Source organism: Hyperolius riggenbachi, chromosome 4, assembly GCF_040937935.1.
Source record: "Hyperolius riggenbachi isolate aHypRig1 chromosome 4, aHypRig1.pri, whole genome shotgun sequence".
Classification (NCBI taxonomy): Eukaryota; Metazoa; Chordata; class Amphibia; order Anura; family Hyperoliidae; genus Hyperolius; species Hyperolius riggenbachi.
The window spans coordinates 452,969,229-452,988,301 of record NC_090649.1 but is presented as its reverse complement, the minus strand read 5'-3'; positions in this window follow the sequence as shown (position 1 = coordinate 452,988,301).

Genomic DNA, 19,073 nt, shown 5'->3' with positions numbered 1-19,073 from the left:
AAAACCTTGTTATGCTGTCCATTACTTCTAGTTCTATAACTTGTATTCGGGTTCAGGGGGTCTGGAGTTAGGTGAATGGGGGGATTGTTAGTACATGGATGGGAAAAGATGTTCAACATTTGGGGGTGTTTATTTTGGGAAAGAGGCAGTGGCGTATCTAGAGGGGTACAGGCATGGCTCATGCCATGGGTGCCACAGCCTGCCCGTGCTGTGTCGCCATGCCTACGCCGTGCCTCTCTGTCACTCAAACCTCAGATCAGATTGATTCTCTTATCTGGGGAACATGGCTAATTAATTTATGTATATAGGGCGCACTTGGCTATTTATTTTTGTATCATTACACACCTTGCTATTTAATTTGTTTATCCTGAGGCACCTCGCTATTTGCTTATTTTATCTGGGGGTGTGTGTCTACTTAATTATTTGATCTGGATGCTTGTGACTAATAAATATTTTACTGAGGGCCATGTGACTACTTGATGAATTGTTATTGAATCGGATGAAAATCGGTGCCGCCAAGTGCTTGCCCGATCGATGATGCGTCAGCCGAGCATGTCGATTAGACATGCTGCAAGATGTCTGGCTTGTCGTGATCGATCAGGTGCACGGCGGTAATGACAAGAGATAATGGAACGAGTGAGGAAACCCCGGCGCTGTCTCCCCTAATGTCCAATGTGCCCCTGGTGCACATGTGACATCACCCCTCCCCTTCCTGGTGTGTGACGTCACACATGCGATCATGTGTACGGTGGCAACCATGTATGACGTGTGTATAGAAGGAGGATGGGGCCCAGAGCCAGCAGCAGCGGTGCACCGGGCACCGTGGGGGGCACATTGGACATTAGCGGGGACAGCTTTTGGGCTGGTGAGGCGGCAGATGCGGCGTCACAAGGACAATTACGGTTTGATTTCAGCATGAAATTGATTGGTAATCGGCCTGTGGTTTATGGGCAGCCAACAGATCTCAGCGACTTGTCTGTAGGTTGAATCTGCCCATCATCGCTAGAAGTATGGCTACCATTAGGAGTGAAGGGGGGAGGGGTTAGTGTTAGGAGTCAAGAGGGGAAGGTTAGGACTGGAGTGGGAGGTTAGTGCTTAGTGTTAAAAAGGAGCTGTCAGCCATATTATCTTAGAAAAAACGCCACATATTATAAGTAGATAAATACTTGCTCTACTTACATAACATGTATTCCACTGTCCACGTTTTTTCTACAGTAAAACAAGAGAAAAGCCTTCTTAGCATTTCCAATATTAACTGTGGCTATTTTGAAGCCAATCCTGATGTCATTTCCTCCCTTAATCTCCCCTGCCTGATTTGCCTGCCCTTCACTCTAGAAAGTGCATTGTCTCAGCATCGGGCATGAGAAATATTGACCAATCAGAGAGGAACAGAGGTGTGGGAGGGGAAAACAGGAGGGAAAGAGGCTTCAGCCAATCAGGCTGCATTAGTTAAGTCTGAGGCGAAGAAGAGAAGCAAAAAAAGGACAACCCAGCATGCCCTGCAACCTCCTTTTCGTGTTTACCAAATAAGAGTCAGGTAAACTGGGGAATGATCATTCATCATCAACAAGAAAAGTAATAGTGATTTTAACTTTTGGATTGCCTGGTTAGCGTCTTTAATACTTGTTAACCAGATAAAAGTAAAGAATCGATTTTTGATTTTATGCCTGAAAGTTACACTTTAAAAGAGGCAAAGGTCAGTGTTAGAATAGAATACAGAGAGGGAATAAGAAGAGATAAAAAAAAGTGACTTCAGGAAGAGCCCGAGCCAAAAAAACACAAGCAACCATAACACATGTACACAAGAAAGCATACCCTCCCTGTACCTACCCCTAACCCATAGACCCCCCTGTTGATGCCTAAACCTAAGACCCCCCCTGTTGGTGCCTAAGTAACCCTCCCTGTACCTACCCCTAACCCCTAGACCCCCCTGTTAGTGCCTAAACCTAAGACCCCCCTGTTGGTGCCTAAACCTAAGACCCCCCTGTTAGTGCCTAAACCTAAGACCCCCCCTGTTGGTGCCTAAACCTAAGACCCCCCTGTTGGTGCCTAAACCTAAGACCCCCTGTTGGTGCCTAAACCTAAGACCCCCCTGTTGGTGCCTAAACCTAAGACCCCCCTGTTTTTTTCGTTTAAAAATAATGTAAAAAAAAAAAAAAAAAAGTACTGTTTTTCGTTTAAAAGTAATGTTTGGGGAAAAATATTGTACTGTTTTTCGTTTAAAAATAATATTTAAAAATGTATAAATCATTAAATAATGTGTAATCATGAGAAACAGTAATAAAACATTAAGTCTCCGGGCGCCGCTTTTAAAACGTTAGTTTTCTCCGGCGCCCTTTTTTCCTATCGGGCGCCCATTAAACGATATTTATTATAGGAGTGAATGGCGGCGCCCGATTTGTCCACTAGCCTCAGGCGCCCGAATTTACTGTTCCCGCTATTTTAGAGGGGAAGGGGGCTCTTACCAGGGGAGGGGGGACAATATTACACAGACATGCCCCTGGAAAGAGGTGGGGAGACTGGAGAGCACTCGGTGTTGACGTTTGTTGGCACCTCGGTACGCTCCACTGTGTGGTAATGGCAATAAAACGGACATCGGCAAGCTGAGAGAACGTCACGTATCGCCTCCTAAGTGCAGCTTTATGTCCTTGGGTAGCGGCTGATATTTATCATCGGACACGTCGCAGTGCGTTCTACTCGGCAGCGTTCATATGGTCTGTGTGCTGGTAATAAGCCTCACCATATGAGATCTATTATAGCGATGATTCTAATATCTTCCTGTCCTGCCCCTGACTGAGAGCAGCAATATATAATAGGATTATTTCCTCTGTTCTCTCCACTCACAATGAGGAGCACTACTGACATGCAATCATAAGGACATTCGTTTGTTGATGTGGGCAGCGCGGCCGCAATCTAGCCTGAGAGCCGACCGCAAGCCAGATCTGTTGTTGGTTAAATATCCATACCAGGGAAAGACTTAAAGAGAACCTGAACTGAAAATAAAAAGTCAAAATAACCATACACAGGTCATACTTACCTCCTGTGTAGTCAACTCCTCAATCTCTTTCTCCTCTCCTGCGTCCCGTTTGTCCACTGTGATCAATGGAATCCTCTGTCCTCCATTTTGAAAATGGCCATTACCTCATAACAGCTTGCTGGTTAGTGCACTGTTAAAATGTAATATCACCTACTTGAGCCATAGGGAAACATGGACAGTTGGACATTACCTTGCACATTCAGTTGTAACCGACAGCTGCTGATATATAACTGACAGCAACTGGTATATTTCAGTTCTGACAAAATATTGTCAGAACTGGAAGGGATCACTGTAAGAAGAAAATGGTGAACTTCTGAGAGGAACTGATGGTGAGGTTAGTATGTAATATTCATTTGCAACTACGTCATGTATTTATTTTTTAAATAATTTTACTCGCTTCAGGTTCCCTTTAAAGAGGAACTCCAGTAAAAATAATGTAAAAAAAAAAAAGTGCTTCATTTTTACAATAATTATGTATAAATGATTTAGTCAGTGTTTTCCCATTGTAAAATCTTTCCTCTCCCTGATTTACATTCTGACATTTATCACATGGTGACATTTTTACTGCTGGCAGGTGATGCCAGTGGAAGGAGATGCTGCTTGCTTTTTTGGCACTTGGAAACAGCTGTAAACAGCTATTTCCCACAATGCAATGAGGTTCACAGACAGGAAACTGTCAGGACCATGGTCCTGACATCACACTGTGGGAGGGGTTTCACCACAATATCAGCCATACAGAGCCCCCAAAGATCCGTTTGTGAAAAGGAAAAGATTTCTCACGGGAAAGGGGGTATCAGCTACTGATTGGGATGAAGTTCAATTCTTGGTTACAATTTCTCTTTTAAGTGAACCAAAGCTGAAGAAAAAAAAATACTTTAACTTACCTGGGACATCTACTAGCCCCATGCATTCGGCATGTGCCCGCGCCTTCACAAAGCGATCCTCTGGTCCCCTGCAGCGACCCTTTGTCATTTCGATGTGCGGCCCGGACCGTGTGCCCCCTGATCGCGCTCTTGTGGACAGGAGCGCTCTGTGCATGCACAGTATGAAAAAAATCTACTGTGCATGCAGAAAACTGCGGAATCGCATATGCCTCCGGAAAATGCACCAGCACCATAGACTACCCTTATATGAGATGCTGCATGCATTTTTTTTTTATCTGCGACAAAATTCTCCAGATTTGCTCAAGTATGACCTCTGCAGATCTGCTCGTCTTTGGAAGTACGCGGAGTCCTAAAGACGTATTCAACAAGCTGGTTAGATAACTTCACCGGGGGGAAGCGCTGGAATGATGACAAGGAGAGAGGGCGGGGAAGGCGCTATGGGGTCAGGAGCCTTCCCTCTACATAGGTATCTAACATTTCTTGCTTCGGGGTTTCTTTAAAGGAACACAATCAAACCAAGTGTTCTAAAATGACAATGTACAAAAAATATAAGTAGCTGTGTAAACGTTTTCCTACTTTTCATGTTAAATATCAGAGGCAAAAGCATAAATCAATTGTGTGTAGGATTAAGCTCTGCTTCAATGCACAGCCAGTGTTGTTTTTTTGCATATCAGACCTCAAGAGACTTCAAGAATTTTTCTCAGAAAGCAAAAAAAAAAGTATGAAAAGCTGTGGTGTCACAGACAGTTATAAATGCTTATAACAAGTTACATTTGCTCTCTGCAGACACTTCAGTCAGAGACACAGGACTTTCTCACACACAGGGTTAATAGATGCACTGCGAGGGAATTCCCCCTCCCCTCATGGCTTACTCTGCTGTCAGATTAGAGTCAGTTCAGAGTGAAAGGAATTTGGTACAGAAAACAAAAAGAGATAAGCAAATTAAATGTACCGGTATACATCATTATTTACCAGCACTTCAGGAACTCTCTCAATCCCAGGTTAAAAAGACATGTTAATCGATAGTGTTCCTCTAACCACTACCCGCTCACCCACTGTTTTAAAACGTCCTGTTGGTCCCTGTTAATGGACATTTTAAAACTTCCCCCTCGCTGTCACTACTGTTCGTGATTGTGGCTCCCCCACTACACTTACCGTCGGGACCCGCAGGGCCGTGATTGGGGAAAGGGAAGAAGCATTCCCTGAACCAATCAGAGTGCCCGTAAGCAAAGATCGTGGCTTCAACGAGAAGCCAATGAGATTTGCTCTTATAAAACCCTCTCTGTCTCACAGAGACAGAGAGGACATCTAGTTGTAAAAAAAATACATCTCACACTACATTTTACATTTATTACATTAAATAAAAATAAATTAATACCTCCTTCCCCCCATAGTTACCAAAATACAAATATAATATAAAAGTCAGCATATAAAAAAAATACATCAAATTTTTATGTTAGGGACTCTGCTTTTCTACTGTGTATGGCATAATAGGGTATATAACCGTTATATTTGCATATATGGGGTTGCTGAAAAAATGCACCTTTATTTCCAAATAAAATATTGTTGCCATACATTGTACTCGGGACATAATTTAAACGTTGTAATAACTGGGACAAATGGGAAAATAAAATATGTGGGTTTTATTCACAGTAGCATGTTTTATTTTAAAACAATAATGGCCGAAAACTGAAAAATAATTATTTTTTTTCAATTTTTTTCCTTAATTTTTTTCTTATTATTCCAGATTGAAAGCATTTTAAATAAAATAATTCTTAGCATAATTTACCACCCAAAGAAAGCCTAATTGGTGGCGAAAAAAATAAGATAGAGATTGTTTTGTTGTGACAAGTAGCTCTAAAGTTATTGAGGAATGAAAGGGGGGAGTGCTGGCAGGTGAAAATTGCTCTTGTCTATTAGGGTTTCTGGGCTGAGCAACACCGCTGAATGCTTTTCGATCCATTTTCATTATTAAAGAGAATCTGAGGTGAGAGGGAATTGGACATGGAGGCTGCCATATATATTTCCTTGAAAACAATGCCGGTTGCCTGGCAGCCCTGTTGATCTTCTGGCAGTAGTGTCTGAGTCAAAACCCTGGAAGCCTGGGTCAGAGTACCTGATTTGCTGCATGCTTGTTCAGGGTCTCTGGCTAATAGTATTAGAGGCAGAGGATCAGGAGGACTGCCAGGTAACTGGTATTGTTTAAAAGGAAATAAATATGGCATCATCCACATACCTATCACCTCGTGTTCCCTTTAAAAACCTGTTGCCACTAACTTGCATTATAATCCCAGGTAAAACCGTGGCAATGTTGCCACAATTGTAATGCAAGTCAGTGAGAGCAAAATTGTCTCGATTTCTCGAAAAGTCACTGGGAGCGATTTTAATGCAAGTCAATGGGAGCGTGTTTTGAAAACAAAAACGGATCGAAAAGCGCTCTGCTAAGGGCTCAGCCCTTAATTTTGTAGAAATTCATTGTTTATTTGAGACTAAACACAAGGATTTCAATGTTTGCTCTGTAAAGCATACAAGCCCCTAGGAGTTTTGTTTTATGTTCCAGGGATCCACTAATTTTTTATACAGGGTGGGGGAAGGGAAGCAGGTGTAGACAGTAGAAACTGAGCCAAACTACATACATTTAAAAAACCTAAAATAATTGCGTTTGCAGATAAATCCACCAGGTGGCAGCATTTGGCCGTCTCTTGGTTGCTGTTGTGGCAAACAGAAGATGAAGAGTAATTTTGTGTAAGTACAATGTCATTTTCAGTTGGTATTTTCAATTGAAGATTAGAATCACCTCCATTTGTTTCTATGGAAACGCCAGGGAGTAACAAAGAAAAGTCTATTATTTTATTATTATTATTCACCCTGGAAAAATGCAAACTCTCTTGCTCTCCTCCGACTTGTTTGTCAGTTTTGAAGGAATTCCTCAATGGTCAAGACCTTGAAAGACAGATCTTCATAATCTTGTGGGAATATCTGTGACAACTGAAGAGACACGGCGGAGAGAGATTCAATCATGCATCAATCGCATTCTACTCCATGGAAAGAACTTGAAAGATAGTGTATATTGATGAGAATTTGAGTAACACATTTAAGCTTACAATCTTAATGGACATAAAATGTAAAATAAGATTATGTATCATTTTCTAAATAGGTGAGGGGCAAGCACGAGTGGACCACTACCTGTATAAGAAGGCCTTGGTAAGATTGTTATTATTAAACTTTATTTATAAAGCGTTAACATATTTCGTAGTGCTGTTGTACAATAGATAGAGACATTACAACATTGAAAGATGTTACACAGAGACATTATAGCATTCAACTATACAAAACAGTGATCTAACAGTGAAGGGATTAGCATAGCAGGTGAGTCACACTGAGTCCATATGGCGGCAGTGAAGAGCACATGGGAAGGAGGGCCCCGCCAAATAGGATTACAATCTAAGGCGTGAAGGACAAATAAGGAGGGGGGGATGATCCAAGGAGGAGCTATGAAGATGTATGCCAGTGGTTCTTAAAGGAGTCATCAGGGAAAAATGAATAAAATAAGTGCTACTTACCAGGGGCTTCCTCCAGCCCCAGCTCCCAGCATGTCCCTCACCGCAGCTCCGTCCCGGTCCCCGGCGATGACGTCAGGGCGACCTCCAGGCACAGAACGTCTGCGGTGGACCTTTAGAAGCTCCAGGTCAATTCAACTCTTTTCCCCCCTATCCCCCTACAGCAGGGGCGTACCTGGAAAGCCCCGGGCCCCCCTGCAAAAAAAATTCCTCCCCCCCCCCTCCCGGGCCTGCTTAGGGACTTGTTGGGGGCAGGAGGGGTCGCAGCATAAGAGGAGAGCTGTGACCGCAGACCGGTGGGGAGGGGGGAAATCCCTCCCCCTCCCTCACCTCGGGCTCTCCTCTCAGCGCTCCCCTCCTGCAAGCAATTATTGGTGGTGCTCGTGGCAGCCGCGGCGGCGGCAGGCAAGCTGAGCACATACCTCCTTCTGGCCGGTCTGTTCTATGAAGCACTTAGTGATCGGAGACCTCCGGCTAGAAGGAGGTATGTGCTCAGCTTGCCACGAGCACCACCAATGATTGCTTGCAGGAGGGGAGCGCTGAGAAGAGAGCCCGAGGTGAGGGAGGGGGGGGGGATTTCCCCCCTCCCCACCGATCTGCGGCCACAGCTCTCCTCTTATGCTGCAACCCCTCCTGCCCCCAAAAAGTCCCGAGCGGGCCCTAGGGGGGCTGAGCCTCTCAGAAACTGCAAACGCACCTTGAACCCAAACAGAAGCTCTGCATATACACCAAAAGCAAGACTGTTAACCTCCCTGGCGTTCTATTAAGATCGCCAGGGCGGCTGCGGGAGGGTTTTTTTTAAATTAAAAAAAAACTGTTTCATGCAGCCAACTGAAAGTTGGCTGCATGAAAGCCCACTAGAGGGCGCTCCGGAAGCGTCATTCTGATCGCCTCCGGCGACCAGAATAAACAAGGAAGGCCGCAATGAGCAGCCTTCCTTGTTTTGCTTACATCGTCGTTATAGCGACGAGCGGAGTGACGTCATGGACGTCCTGACGTCAGCCGCCTCCGATCCAGCCCTTAGCGCTGGCCGGAACTTTTGTTCCGGCTGCGCAGGGCTCGGGCGGCTGGGGGGACCCTCTTTCGCCGCTGCTCGCGGCGGATCGCCGCAGAGCGGCGGCGATCAGGCAGCACACGCGGCTGGCAAAGTGCCGGCTGCGTGTGCTGCTTTTTATTTTACAAAAATCGGCCCAGCAGGGCCTGAGCGGCGACCTCGGGCGGTGATGGACGTATATATTCGTCCATACCGCTAAGGAGGTTAAGTGGGAGCAGCTGACCAAAAATTAATTAAATTAGTACATGGCAAGGAAATGAGCAGCGCTACTTAAAAACTGATAAGTGGCTACCTGCAAGAGAGTGCAAGCCCCACTTGTGGGGTAAAGTGGGAGGGACGAGTACTTAACAAGTTGCATGCAAGCTGTTACAGGAAACCAACATCCGCCAGTGGTAGACAGGTCATGTGTATGCTAGGTGTGTATTTTACCCAACAAGTGGGGCTTGCACTCTCTTGCAGGTAGGCACTTATCCAGAGGCGGGACAAGGTCCTCCAGCACCCAAGGCTGAGACACCAAAGTGCGCCCCTCCATCCCTCCCCCCCAGCCGTCACACACTGATTGCTATTAGACTAAGAGGTGCCACAGGGCCCACAACCTCCCCAACACCTTAATCTCTAGTTATCTGGCTTGCAGTCACTGCTATCTATCCCCTTTTCTTATTTCTTTCTGCTTCAAACACAATTAGGAATGACAGCTGAATGAATTGTGTGCCCCCTCCTACACTGCGCCCTGAGGCTGGAGCCTCTCCAGCCTATGCCTCGGCCCGGCCCTGCACTTATCTGTTTTTATGTAGCGCTGCTCATTTCCTTGCCAAGTTCCCATGACTTGCTGTGTACAGTACACGGTTGGTAGCACATACAATATGTCACATGCAAGACTTTATATTTACCAGGACATCTAATTGCAAGGCGAAGAGATGAATACGGTCTTGTGCTACCAGTCCATAGGTAGCTAAATATTGGTTGGATAGATAGTCAAATAAAGGTGAAAAATACTAGGGTGGGACATTAGTCTATGAATATGGTAGTGTGATGATCCGCTCAGCTGGCTGCACAGGCAGACAGCTGTTTGTCCATTCCTCTAGTCTGTGGGCTGCAGGTCTCGAACAGAGACCTGTCTTTCCATTGCAAGTTTCTGTTCTGTTCTCTTGCTGGGGAATTTGCATACATTCGTTATGCAAATCCCCTACCTGCCTTCTTTGATGACTGGCACTATAAGAGCTTTATGTTTCCCAGAATGCTTTGCTGGTCATTTCCCTTCCATGCTCAGTTCCTGATGGACACTGCTGGAGTGTCAGCCATTGCTATCTAGTATAGTTAATTCCTGGGGGTTGCTTTAGGCTCCCCTGCTAGGTCAGTCAGGTTGTATTATCTGTATTGCCTGTTCTGTCTTGTCTTGCCTGTTTGCCATTGTCCTGTCCCTATGGTGGTCGACAGGAAATGGTTCTGATCTCTGTTCTTGGAGTATAGCTGGTGCAGCGGTTGCTACCAGCTATCTCTTCTGTTCTGTCTTCTGGGATCGCGCTAGCTACTTTTTGCTAGCGCTGGGGATCCTTCTGTTCTGTCTCCTGGGATCGCGCTAGCTACTTTGTGCGAGCGCTGGGGATCCTTCTGTTCTGTCTTGTCTGTCGCGATTGCGCTGTCACCAGCGGCGGTTGATAGCGAATCGCTCTGTCTTGTTTAGATCGCACTAGCCGCTAGCGTTAGCGGCTGTGGATCTTTCTGATCTGTGTTCCTGCTTGGATCACACTTGCTCTGGCGGAAGAGCGGTGGATCCTTTCTGCCTAGTTCCTGTTTTTCGTGTGTCTGTCTTGTCCGCTACGCTTGCTGCAGGGTCGGTGAGGTAACCGTTAAGCAAGCGCTCGCGTCCCCTGTTTCATGTTTGTCTGTTTATGGTTAGTTAGGCGTGCTTGTCTCTATTGTGCTTATCACGTGGAGATCGCACATAACCGCGTGCACTGTTGCGAATGAGTGCGGTGTTCGCGGTTAGCTAGCGGTTGTTATTTTCCGTATCTCCTTATTGTATTTGCTGTGCCTTTGCTACCCTCGTATTCTATTCTGTTCTGCCTTGTGTCACGTCTCGCGATCGCACCTCTCGCGATCGCGTTCCTATTTCGTATCTGCTGTTGTGTGTGCGCGGTCGCGGGGTGGCGACTGGATTGGCGCACACACATACAACCTATCCCTTTTGCTCAATCTCATTCGCAATCGCCTCTCTTGCGATTGCGTTCTGCGCTTCGTACAATTCCTGTCTGGCACTTGTGGAGGTACAGAGGATTGGTTCCTCTGCACTCCTCAGCGCCATCTGCCGACAGGAATTTCCTTCTACAGGTGCGTAGCACCTTTTGCTGGGTTCCTGCAAATTATACGCTTGTGGAGGATCTCCGCCGTGTCAGCGCACGCGTTGTGCGCTGATCACAGGGAAAGTTCCACAATCGTTACAGGTAGTAAGTAGATTGTGAGCCCCTCCGAGGACAGTCAATGACATGGCTATGTACTATGTGAAGTGCCTAAGAAGATGTCAGTGCTCTATAAATAGATAATAACAATATGGTAGGACAATCGACTATGGTAGGGATGAGATTGTTAGCTCCTTTGAGGACAGTCAGCGACATGATTATGTACTCTGTAAAGTGCTGCAGAGGATGTCAGTGCTATATAAATACAAAATAATAATATGGTAGTACATTAGACTATGACTATGGTAGTGAGCCCCTCCGAGGACAGTCAATGACATGGCTATGTACTTTGTGAAGTGCTTCAGAAGATGTCAGTGCTCAATAAATACATAATAATAATAATAATAATAATAATATGGTAGTATATTAGACTATGACTATGGTAGGATTCTATTGGGAGCTCCTCTGAGGACAGTCAGTGACATGACTATGTCATCTGTAAAGTTCTGCAGAAGTGATCAATGTAATATAAATACACAATAATAATATGGTAGGATATTAGACTATGACTATGGTAGGGATTAGATTGTGAGCATCTCTGAGGACAGTCAGTGACATGACTATGTGCTCTGTAAAGTGCTGCAGAAGATGTCAGTGCTATATAAATACATAATAATACAAATAGGCTCCTCTGTGTCATCTGCAGGTGATTATGAAGGAAATGGTAATGGTCCAGCCAGCGGAGGAGCGAATCAGTAACAGTTTAACGGTTAAGCGTTGGGAGCGGCGTGCCGAGCCAGAGGAACATGTATTATGCATTGTGAGTGCTACCAGCACTCTAATGTATTCCATACTGCTCATAGATTTTAATTACAATGTTTTTTCTGTCTTAATTGTGCTCCTCACAGCGGTTCTCCACCATCATTCAGCCACTGCTGCTGCAGCCCAGAATTATCCCCCTCCATCGGCTGTATAATGGCTTTACATTAGCAGGAAGACAAAAGAGGGATCGGCCCGGTGCGGCGGGGCAGCTGAGTGATGGGCAATGCCTTACCAGGCCTGCTCACCCTGATGGGAACTAAATTACCGCTCTGGGCCGTGGAACGGGGGGCGGACGTGTCAGGGTGGGGCAGATGCCAGCCGGAACAGCCAAGCACAGAATTTAGCCTGCAGTTTAGAGACCAACTCCGGGTCTCAATATAGCATCTGACAGCTCATTAAAGGACAAGTGACCTGAGAAGGATATGGAGGCTGACTTATTTATTTCCTTTTAAACAATACACATTGCCTGGCTGTCCTGCTGAGCCTCTGTCACTAATATTTTTAGCTATAGACCCTGTGCAAGCATGTAGATCAAATGTTTGACTTAAAGAGAACCTTCTTTTCTCTAGTTTGGCAAAGTGTGACATTAAAGAGAACCTGTAAGAAAAAAATGGGCCTGGGGGTACTTACCTTGGGAGGGGGAAGCCTTTGGATCCTAATGAGGCTTCCCCCATCCTCCTGTGCAGCACGGATCCAGCGCTGGAACCCCCAGGAAGCGGCAGACAGCAATAGTTACCTTTGGGATCCAGAGCAGACGCAGTACCATCTTTCCCCGTTTGGCTCTGGCGGAAATAACCGAGCCTGTTCAGGTCTCCTCTACTGTGCAGGTGTCTCGCATTATTATCGCCTGTGTACACCAGCTGACATTTTGGGGAGAGCCAGAGCTGGATCGGGGCTACACAGGTGGATGGGGTAATCCTCATTACGATCCGAGGTAAGTTGGGGGGTGGCGCCCCCCCCACCCCACAATTTGGAATGATCGCACAGCGCCCAACAATTTATTCTGCTTCATTTAAAGGGGCACTATGGCGAAAAATTGTAAAATGTAAAATATGTGCACTTACAGTAGGTAGTAGAAATCTGACAGAAGTGACAGGTTTTGGGCTAGTCCATCTCTTCATAGGGGATTCTGAGCAAGGCTCTTAGTCTTTATAAATCCTTTTGAGAGAATCCTAAAAAGGATTTAAACAATGATGCTGGCCAGCTTCCCTGCTCGCTACACAGTGTTTTGGCAGTTGCACAGAGCATCAGCCATTCACTAAGTGATTTTAAAAATAAAGAAAACCCTAAGATTCCCCCATGAAGAGATAGACTAGTCCAAAACCTGTCGCTTCTACTACTTACTGTAAGTGACAGCAACATAGGAGAAAAGTATGCTTTGCTGTCGTACAAAGTCTGAGTTATCTGCTGCTTGGCACCTTGAACGTTTAACACCTAAGTTGTTGGCTGAACTGCTGGACTGCTTCTGCAATTCTGTCTTTGCTATACCCATCTAGGGGATCAACCCCTTGGCTACATGATATATTGCATTTCTTTTTAAGCCAATGTGCACGCACTGTTCAACAATCTCTGGACAATTTTCGGTAACATCAGGTTGTTAGTTAGATGCCGGCGTGCGAGTGTTTGGTGTGAATTGTGCTCTGGGCGGCTGTAGTGTGACGGGCCATCCCATGTATTTTTAACCTTTTATGATTAAATATAATTTTTGGTATAATAAATTTTGATACGTGTTTTGGAAAACAATAAATGCTTTTCTTGTTTATTTGGGAGTGTATGCTCTGCCTGTGTTGTTTGCCACTGCCACAATTTTTGATTAGTATAGGAGAAAAGTAATTTATGGCTCATTTTAATCTGTAAAAAACTTACTTCTTGTTTGTATATGTTTGGACATATTTTGAATTTTCAATTTTTTGCCATAGTGCCCCTTTAATGTTCTCACATGACATGTCGCAGCTCAACACAATAGCACACTGGCTGGCTGTGAGTCTGTGGCAAACAAACTGCTCACCCTCAGCCACTCCATTCCTCCTCAGTCAGGAAAGCAGTGCTTCCTCCTCCCTTCTGCTATGCAAGTAAAAAAAAACACTGCTGCTCTCCTGCCTCCCCCCGCAACTCACTGTCAGACTCCTCACACAACACAACAAGTTGCTTTTCTCCAATGATGACCTCTTCACCTCGCTCTCCTACTCTGACTGCATGCTGTTAGTGTAAACACAGAACAAACATGCCGCTCCTGTAATCTCTACTGCCTGATGCAAATGTTTCACCTTGCTTCATGAGAGAACCTGCCCTGGGTGTCAGTGATTGGAGGATTGCCTGGTGACAGTGAACGAGGGGTTGTTATAAAACATCCTTGAGGCAGTGAAAACTCCAGGACCATACCCGATTCCCACCAGTTTCAAGAGTTTCTGCTCCTGAACTGTGTGAGGAAAGAATAAGTTAATTCACCTCCATCCCTAACATCTAAGACTGAAACTATCAGCTGGGACTGCACCTAATTGGCGAGGAGCAGCCTCTCTGCTTGTCTCTTCCTCAGCCAAATACTGATGTGTCAGTAATAACTGTGTTAGTGCTTTACTCCTGTGTCCTGTGCACCCCCACGTACACCCTCACCGGGGAGCATACAGATACAAGCATTTGTGTCAATGATTTCACACAGCCTGGCACCTCACAACCAGCAGGATCTTTGGCGCTGAAGAGATAGGGAATCTTGAACTTAAAACCTTTGCTGTCAAAAGCTTTGACTCTCATCTCGTCTCCAGTTCGAACCTCTTCCATAACGGTTGCCTCGTCAAGACTTGGCTCATAGCAGCTTCTTCATCTCTTGCCCAGATGCTCTCTGTGTGCCTCTCCGTTCGTTCGCATTGGCTGGTCCCTTTGTAGTGGTGCCAAGGCTGATGGGTAATCTGCATATCTCAATCACTTCCTTCTCCATCGTCTTCTTCTCAGCATGGCTCTAACGGTATTGGAGGCCTTCTAAGACTCTCCAACGTGGCATGGTGAAGAAATGCATTGCGTGGTTCTCTCGGAAAAATATTCAAATAATACGGGAAAAAAGGACACAAACATGGACTAATGAGGCTACTCGGACCATCTGCTCGGCACGGTTCTGTTTCTTCCCGCCATGTCTTCTTGTGATCCGGAATATTCTTCCCCTGTGAGATGGTGGCAGGTGAATTGCAGGTCTACAAAACAGATTTGCTGCCAAAAAAAAGTGTTTCTTTTTTCTTTTTTACACACACTGAGTCTTGAAAATAAAATTCATAAAGTGAATTTGAGATGAGCCCGACGGAGGAGGGAGAGCGACGGATTGAGATTCCCGCGGATTTTCCGTATAATGAGATGATTACTGCCGCAGGTTGAAGCCTAAATTCTGAGCCAGGAGTGAGAAGTTTGGGGAGGTAAATTTTGAGGCCTTCTTATTTGTGTATCGTCATTAGGATTGTATGAATGTCAATCAGATACCTTGCCTGGGATATTTTCGCATCTGTTTATCGAGGCTGAAACTGAGCAAGACAAGACACGAAACATTTATATTGCGCTTTTTCCCTGGCGGACTCAAAGCGCCAGAGCTGCAGCCACTAGGGGGTGCTCTATGTGTTTACTGAAAAAAAGGCGCATGGAAATTTGAGTGCCCAGTAATCCCGATATTTTACTATGACTAAACCTAAGCCTACTTTCACACAGAAACCCTCCCCCAACGCCAGGGCCGGCCCTAGACTTTTTTCCCGCCTGAGGCAAAATTTTCAAAAATCGCGCCCCCCCGCGGGTGGGGAGGAGGGTCGGACCTTCCCTCCCTCGCCTGGGTCACCCGATCTGCGCTCCTCTCCAGCTGTAAATGGTTAAGTACCAGCGGCAGTGTATAGATTAAGAGGCAACGGACGGGGATCACTCACCTTTTCTGCGTTCCAGCGAGCGCTCCACTGACGTCACTTCCTGCAACGCCGCCCAGTAAGTGGGCGGCGTTGCAGGAAGTGACGTCAGTGGAGCGCTCGCTGGAACGCGGAAAAGGTGAGTGATCCCCGCCCATTGCCTCTTAATCTATACGCTGCCGCTGGTACTTAACTATTTACAGCTGGAGGGGAGCGCAGATCGGGGGACCCAGGCGAGGGAGGGGGGATCCGACCCCCCTCCCCACCGCTAGGCCCAATACCCCCTTTCTGCCCGCTACTCCTCCTGCTCGGTGGGCGGCCCCCCACCCACGGACAGGCGGGTGCCGCTCCACCAGATGTGCCGCCTGAGGCAAATGTTTCACCCCGCCTCATGAGCGGGCCGGCCCTGCCCAACGCCCAACTCTAACCCCCCACCCCCCACACAAAATTAGTTCCTACCTGACGCCTAACCCTAAACCCACCCCCACACAAACAACCTACCTGATGCCTAGACCTAACCCCCCTATGCCTAACCTTAATCCTCTTCCCCACCGCCAACTCTGCTGCAAGAAATTTCTCAGGCGCCGCCAAATTACCCATCAATGCAGATATTTGTAAAAGCGACCAGGGGGCACCCAAACTGCCTGCTTCGTGCTCTATAGGCAGTAGAAGTATTAGGGAGTCTTGCCCAAGGACTCCTTACTGAATAGATTTTGGCTTACTGAACAGTGAGAGCCAAGATTGTAACTCAGGTCTCCAGTGTCAGAGGCAGAGCCCTTAACCAGTACATCCAGCATACATTTTGTTCACTTTTTATTTTTATTTTTACTGGAGTGAGCAAGAGATCTGTGCTAAGGGCTGATTGACCTTCCATTTTGATAATTTTATCGAATCAGAAGAGAATCTGTGCTGAAACATGGCGCCTGATCTTTTGATCAATTTCCCTCTGTAATCGGTTGAATTGATGGATCGGGAATTAGGAAAAATCTCATTGTAAGAGCTCGATCGGGTGCACAATGGTAACGGAGATATGATAACGTGACAACCAGTGAGCCTGATGGACTCCTGGCCAGTTCCCCTGCAAGTGTATAAGTGTCTCCCCCGTGAGCCCATGTTAATTGTCACCAGCCCATTGTTGTCATCAAGATAGGAGCTGCTGAAGTCTAATTAAACGAGTATTCGCATCCAGTGTTGCCACAGCAGGTGCACACACATGCGCACGCCTGCCGCTCGTTCCCGACAGCATTTATGTGGCGGCGTTTGGTGAAGGGGAACGAATGTCACCATACATTTTCAGTAAAGAATTAATTATGTAACAAGTTAACAATCAAACACTTGTAAAAAAAGAAAAGAAAAAAATAAAACTTTTTTTTTTTAAATACATAAATTGTTGCCTTAGGCGCTCAGTTTTTTACTGTACAGTATGTCATGAGGATATATTACTGTTATTTTAGTAAATAAAGGCTTGTTACTTATTGACAGGAGAAAAAAAAAACCCAAAATACTTAAGATTTTTAAAAAAAAATTATTATCGGCAGAATCTTTATTACGAGAAAGAAATTTTTTTTTTTGTAACAATCATAAGACATACAAAAGCAAGTAAACGTAACATTGCATATATACTAATTGTCGAACTCGGAATAACAATCTATTACATTAGATCAGATGAAACACTTAACATTAGCCTAATTAAAACGCAATAGTCCTGTTTTAAAGGTCAGGGCTTCATCTTAAAGTTGAGATTGCACAATGCGTTGTAGGCATATGCAGAACAGAAATTAACTTTAACAGGCTCAGTGCAAAGAACCAGAGAAAATGAGAAACAGCGTAAAATATATATCATATCCTGTAGTAAAGAGGAACAGTCAGCACCTAAAATGCATATAAAAGAAGTATACATATAAAAGAAAGGAATTAATATTGGTATCCAGAGTGGGGGAAAAGCTTATCACATTTCTTCTAAATAATAAAACCAGACCAATTTTAGGACATGAGTCTTGTATGCTAATTAGGCTGGGTTTACACTAAAGGCGCGTACACACGCCTGATTTATTCAAACGACGGGTCGTCAGACCTGCCCGTGGGGCGGCCGTTCTAGTGACAGTTTCCGTGTGTGTACAGTCTGTCAGCAGGCTTTGTCGGATTTGCTTGGCGTTTGAATAAATCAGGCGTGTGTACGCGCCTTAAAGAGAACCAGAGATGAAGCACCCTCTTGTATTTTACCTTATAAATCAGTGGGAACATGACAGTAAACACCTAATCTGCTCTTTGTTTCATGGTTCTCTGTTTAATCTGACTGTTATCACCTCTGATAAGAAACCCCGACTGAGCACTCAGTCTAGCTTTGCTACGGAATGATTATAGCTGAGTCTGTCTTCTCAGGTGTCTTTTCAAGCCCAAGCCCTGCCCCCTTGTGGCTTTGCTATAATGACTTAGCTATAATTATTCCCGGCAAAGCCAGAGTGAATGCTCAGTCCGGGATTCTTATCACAGCTGATAACAGACACTTTTAGCAGTGAGGATGAAACAGAGAGCATGGTAAGTGTTTTCTCTAATGTTCTTACTGATATATATGGTAAAATACACAAGGGTGCTTCGTCTCTGGTTCACTTTAAATCAGTTGCTATCAGCTATAATGCAATAGGCAACTGGTGAATGATAGGGAAAATTGGAAAATTCCTTCTTATCAGTTGTCCATTGTGTTATAGCCGACAGCAACTGATTCAGTGTAAACCCAGCCTAGGTCCTCCTGTAGATTAAAAGTTCAAAAAAAGTTGATGAAAGTGACAGTGTAGTGAAGCATTAACCCAGGCATGGGCAAACTTGGCCCTCCAGCTGTTAAGGAACTACAAGTCCCACAATGCATTTGCCTTTATGAGTCATGACTGTGGCTGTCAGACTCCTGCAATGCATTGTGGGACTTGTAGTTCCTTAACAGCTGGAGGGCCAAGTTTGCCCATGCCTGCATTAACCCCACCTAATTAACCACTTGTGTCACCTATACTTGGCCTTAAAGTGCACCCAAGGAGATATGTGACATGATGAGATAAACGCTGTTTTACTTGTTTTATTTTGCTGCCTGAAAGAGTTAATTTCTAGGCATGGAAGTGACAGCTTCTGTCTTACCTAGTCGGGAATATAGTAAGCATCACTGATAAGCTAATTACAGTTATAAAAGTTTTCCTGGCAGAATACAACGTCTGAGGGCAGGGAGAGATAAACTACATGAACTATTTACCTTTTTCAAACTCTGGGACACTTAATAGGCTGCCACTGATTAGAGACTGTAAAACATTCAACCTGCTTTGTGAATGTTTAAATATAACAGAAAACCCTGGGATACTTTAAAAAGTCATTTTTAGGAGTAGGAAGATAAATATAATTGTTTATCTCTTCAGTTTATTTTCACCTCGGTTTCACTTTAACGAGTTAAGCCTAACTGGAC